Source organism: Arvicanthis niloticus, chromosome 26 (genome assembly GCF_011762505.2).
Source record: "Arvicanthis niloticus isolate mArvNil1 chromosome 26, mArvNil1.pat.X, whole genome shotgun sequence".
Taxonomy (NCBI): Eukaryota; Metazoa; Chordata; class Mammalia; order Rodentia; family Muridae; genus Arvicanthis; species Arvicanthis niloticus.
Window position 1 is genome coordinate 37934810 of NC_133434.1, and position 6000 is coordinate 37940809.

The window sequence follows — 6000 nt, forward strand, 5'->3', positions numbered from 1 at the left end:
TCTTTCCCCTTCCTCCTCGAGAGCACTAAACCAGGCACATTGTTTAGAGGCTGGCTCAGATGTCACCTTCTCTGGGAAGCTGCGTCCTGTCCCATCAGCAAGCACAAGCTTCTCTGTTGGTGACTCAGCCTGAGTCTTACAGCACAAGAGCAGCAGAGCTGGTAACTGTCCCCGGGCCCTTCTCTAAAGCATGGAAGGAGCCATTTCCATCCTAAGAGGTGGGCCAGGAGTCCGTCAAAGCAGCCAAGCAGCCTCCTCTTTTCCCATCCCACAAACTCCAGCCACCTGAGTCTGCACTAGACAATACCTGCCAGACAGCCTGCCAAGCTGCCATAGTGAATAGGCTTAGGGTCCAAGGACTATTTCATCCCTCCTGGCAAAAGTGTTCTGTTCCTCCCCTCTCCTCCAGGAGCTGCTGAAGAAGGCAATGGCCAGGCTCATCTCTAGAGACAGCCTGACTTCCTCACGAAACCGGAGAGATGGCTCGGTGGCTAAGAGCACTGACTGCTCTTCCAGAGGTTCAATTCCCAGCAACCACATGGTGGCTCACAACCATCTGTAATGGGATCTGCTGACCACTTCTGGTGTGTCTGAAGACAGTTACAGTGTACTTACATAAATTGAAAGAAAGAAAGAAATCTTTAAAAAAAAACACACACACACAGCAATTGAAGATATCTGACATTGTCCTCTGCCCCCCCCCCACACTCACACACACACACACAGTCACACACACTGACACACACACAGTCATACACACTGACACACACACGCACACACACACACTCACGCACACACTCACACACACTCATGCACACACACATGCACACACACACACACACACACACACACACACACACACACACACACACGTTATTTCACAGATATAGGAACTGGAGAAAGCCATCCCCACTGAGGGAAAAGGAAAGCTTTCTCCTCAGTTCCCAGCAGAAACAGCCCTCCCAGGGTCGGCTTGATCAGCTGTTTCCTGCTCAGCGTGAAGGCTTCAGCCTTTTTGCTATTTTGCAACCAGTTTCACACATTTTTGAGTCAGCTGGGGCTATTGTACCTGGGCTGAGGCCGGGAGGTGACTCAGAGACCACTCAATAAACAGGCAGGAAAGGACACTGTGGGCCTCTGACTTAGGCAGCAGCATCTGTCTCCTCTTCAGAAACCACCAAGGGTACAGTCAGGGCAACAAAAGAGAGAACATTGGGAGGCTGGAGTCAGCCTAGGCTATGTGAAACTCTGCCCCCCCAAAATAAAAGCAAACAAACAAAAACCAGAAAGGCTAAACAGAGTTTCTGCTGTGTGTCAGGTGCCCTTAACCAAGCCCACCTCTTGCCCATGTAGAGGGGAGAGTTTATGTCTTGCTGCATAGCCCAGGTTATCCTCAAATTCATTTTCCTACTTCCACTTCCCAAATGAGATTACTGGCAAGCATATATAGAATTTACCGGAATGATGACTTGCATTTACTGAGAGGTCTCTCTCTCTCGGTCTCTGTCTCTCTCTCTCTGTCTCTCTGTCTCTCTGTCTCTCTCTGTCTCTCTGTCTCTCTGTCTCTCTCTCTCTCTCTCTCTCTCTCTCTCTTTCTCTCTCTCTCTCTCTCTCTCTCTGTGTGTGTGTGTGTATGTGTGTGTATGCGCACATGAGATATATATATATGTTTCCATGTAGAGATTTGGCTACTTGTGCATGTGGAGGTCAGAGGTCAAGATAAAGCATCTTCCTGAGACAGGTTTTTTTTGTTGTTGTTGTTTTTGTCTTACTTTGTTTTACTAAAACCACAGCTCACTGGTTGCACTAGACTGGCTGGCCAGTAAGCTCCTTTGATTTGCCTGTCTTTGCCCCTACCAGCATAGAAGTTGCTGGAACACGTCACCACAATTAGTTTTTTATGTAAGGTCTTGGGGATCCAGACTCCAGTCCTCATGCTTGCATAGCAGGCACTTTCCTAACGGAGCCATCACTCCAGTCCCTTAAACTTTTTTTTTTTTATTCTTGGTACTTTGCAAAACACATTTATATGGATTATACAATGTAATTCTCACCAACATCCCTGTGAAGTAGCATAACAGAACCAGAAAGTCCTTCCTAGGGCTGGAGAATTCTCAAGGAAGAATCCAGTTTCTACGCCGGAGATGAACTATGTCCAATACACCCCCTTGCCAGCCTCCCTTGCAGCTAAGGCACCCATCCAGGTACTGCCAGTCACAAGGACCACCCCAGGCTGCTGCTGGTGACATCCAGATTTCTTAGAGCTGTGAGGACAGAAAGCCTGTGGCTTTTTCATTCACTGCTGGTGCAGCCAGCCTTGTCCCTCCAGCTCTGCAGGGAGAGGCTGAGTTTGGCACCTTATCCAGTAAAGAACAAAGTCCTTCCCTGCCTCAGAGGAAGGGTGACTAAGGTGGGTAGGACCCACAAACAGTAGGAGGTCTGGGGGGAACGTGGTCTACAACCTGCCAGTCCTAACCCAGGGTCCTGAGCTAGACCAGAGGTGGACATGTGGTCTCAGAAGCCAGACCTGGTGGCTGCATCTTCATTCCCACCAGAAGCCTGACTCTCCCAGAGCATCTGTCCTCTCAGCTCCCTCCTCCTCCTCCTTCCCACTGCTAAGGACCTGCTCCTTGTCACATGACTTTGGCCTGGGCACCTGTAACAGCTCATCTTTGAGAGGTCTCTGGAACATGAGGCCGACAGAACCACATACCCCTCTCTTAGGACTGACTAGGGTACCCTAAAATTCCAGCCTCATCCCAGAGCTCTTGTGTAGCCCAGGCTAACCTTAAATTCATTATGAAGCTGAGGATAACTTTCTCAGTGCTGGGATTTGCAGGTATGTCCCATCGTGCAGCATAATTTTAGGGGGTTCAGTCCAGGGCTTCACGCAAGCTATGTGAGCACTCGGCCAGCTGAGCCACATCCCAGCCCAATTCCCCGTTTCCAGTGTCATCTCATTTGGAAAGCTTTACTCATAGTCATCAAGACTTCAGGACCTCTGCTCTCCGTGCGCTGTCTGCAGGAGACCCTGTCATAGCTGTAGGCTCCCAGGGTGCCACTGCTCTGATAGCTGCTTTACCATAAAGATGAGTGGACCTGACGCCAGGTTCTTTTTTTTTTTTTTTCTATCTCTCTCTTTTTCTTTTTATTTCTTTATTTGTTTGTTTGTTTTTCCAAGCAGGGTTTCTCTGTGTAGCCTTGGCTGTCCTGAAACTTGCTCTGTAGACCAGGCTGCCCTCAAACTCACAGAAGTTCTCCTGCCTCTGCCTCCTGAGTGCTGGGATTAAAGCCACCACGGTCCAGCTTCTGACTCCAGGTTCGAATCTATGCTTTGTCATTTACATGCTAAGCCTCTGCAGGCAAACCCCCATTTCTTTGGCCTCTCTTATCAGATGGATCAAAGGCAGTGTCTGGCTCTGAGTGGTCGTGAGTGTGCCACGCTGTGTGGCCCTAGGGGGTGGGGGGGATGTTATTCTTGTCAGTCTGTCCTGTCAGAGCATGAGGTTTTCCTCCAGGTTACAGGACTGATGGTCACCAGCCTCATGTGTGGGGACTTTTGCTAAATTGTGACAACTCAGGAGAGGCGTGCCTAGTGTCCTGGTTTCACTTCCTCTCCTGAAGTCCATTCTCTACCATGAAATGTGATGTGGGTCAAAGGGCACAGAGTATGAACCTGAGCTGGGCGTCTGGACCCAGTGGGAGCTTCAGATCCGTTGCCATCTATGGTATGCTTGCTCACAAAGGAGAACAAATAGGCTGCTCTGCGTATGTGCTTGCACTGGTGCTCAAAGGAAGGTGTGTGTGTGTGTGTGTGTGTGTGTGTGTGTGTGTGTGTGTAGCTGCTGTGGTTGTCAACTCAGAGTGAAGAACCCACATTTCCTGTTAAGAGTCAGAGAAATTTTCACAGCAGCCTGACTCTCCCTGTGCCATGCAGGAGGTGGTGGCAGGCAGGACAGCTTCCCCTGAGCAGGTTCAGGACTCCAAGTTCTTGCCCCACACTCCTGACAAGGCACGGCAGAGAACTATCCTGGCCACAGTCCTCTGGGGCTCAGTTTCCACTTCTGTAAAAGCAGGAGGGCTGAGTGGGCCAGATGATCTCTGACTACCCCATTCCTTGGAGACTCAGGTTTGGATGTAGAACCTTGCCTGGGGATGGAGATACAGGCATGTTGCCCCCCACCACCACCATCCTTGGAAACACCTAGACCCTTCTGTCTAGTGGTCTGAGGAAGAGACAAAGAGGGGGTTTTCAGATGGGGAGGCCTCCCTGGCAGGCAGGCTCCTACCCTCGGCAGCAACTTCCTCTCCAGTCCATCCAGATCTACGTTCCCATCCTCAACCGGAAGAGAAACAGAAACCATTAGCGCAATAGGAAAAAGCTAGAGCCCTACCCTGACTCCCCCGTCTCTGCAGGGAGGGAGAGGAAGTGGGAGATGGCCCATTTCAGAAAGTTGGCCCCTTCATTTTACCTATGAGAAAGTCATGTCCAGAGACGGGCAGTGACTCGGATAAGGATAAGATAGTGCCAACCCTTCAGAGAAAACACCTTTACCCAATCCCAGGTCCATTGAGGACAAAATACAGGGACGGGAGGTGACATTGCAGCAGAGGACTTAGGGGACACACAAGGAAGCACTTCCCCTTGGGATTGGTAAACCTGGGCACAGGAGCAAAGCAGTGTTCACCTCCTGCCAGCCCCGCCTGTAGAGCAGGGCCTCCGAGGAAAACAATGGCTCTCTGTGGTCATGAAGAGGGCTGAGACTGGCCAGCGGTCACACCTGCAGGGACAGTTACAGGAGCCTGAGGCAGGAGGAAGGCCCCCATGGACAAGCTGTGTGTGTGCTCAGAATCACTGTACCTTGCCACAGATGAGGGAGAGAGAATCCCATTGCACAGATGAAAGTGAAAGGCAGAGAGTCTGAGCAACATTCCCAAAGTCACACAATCTCTCCACTCATTTCCCAAAACATGGACCACAAGGAGAGTTTTAAAACATAGCCCATGGCCAGGCAGTGGTGGCTCACGCCTTTAATCCCAGCACTTGGGAGGCAGAGGCAGGCAGATTTCTGAGTTCGAGGCCAGCCTGGTCTACAGAGTGAGTTCCAGGACAGCCAGGGCTACACAGAGAAACCCTGTCTCAACAAACAAACAAACAAACAAACCATAGCCCATAGCAGCCCTCACAACCCTAGCACTAGGAAGCAGGGCCAGGCAGATGTCTGTTGAGTTCCGGGCCAGCCTGGTCTACCAGATTTCAAGCCAGCCAGAGCTACATAGTTTGACCTTGTTTCAAAATGAAACAAATGTGGACCACGAGACAAGTGTGGTGGCTCATACCTGTAACCCTAGGCTTAGAGAAGTAGAGACAGGAGGATCAGAGATTCAAGGGCATCTCCAACTACATAGTGAATTCAAGGCTAGCCTTGACAACATGAGACTCTGTTTTTTAAAAAAAATCCACAAAGCAAGTTTGTGGGTGAACCATATCCATATATTAATCCAAACGTTGATCAGAAAAACAAAATCAGCTCATCACAGTGGTTTTACAGATGGGGTTATAGGCTAAGATTTTTTAAGTGTACACTTGTGTGTGCATAAGCACTTATGCGTGTGAGTCAGAGGACAACTTGTGGGGAGTTTGTTCTCTCCTTCCACCTTGTGGGTCTCAAGATCAAACTCTGGCTGTCAGGCTTTGCAGCAACAACCTTCTCCCCAGTAAGGTCTCTTGCCTACCCAAATTTTGTATTGGGGACAAAAGATCTCATGTAGCTGAGGCTGGCCTTGAACTCCTGATTCTTCCAACTCTACTTCTCAGAGTGTGGAGAGTTCATGTGTGTCATGTGCCACCCTGGATGATCCTTTATTATTTTTAGTTATTATTTATTATTATCATTATTTTTATTTCTTCTTCTTCTTCTTCTTCTTCTTCTTCTTCTTCTTCTTCTTCTTCTTCTTCTTCTTCTTCTTCTTCAATTTTAAAGAGTTTCATTGCATACC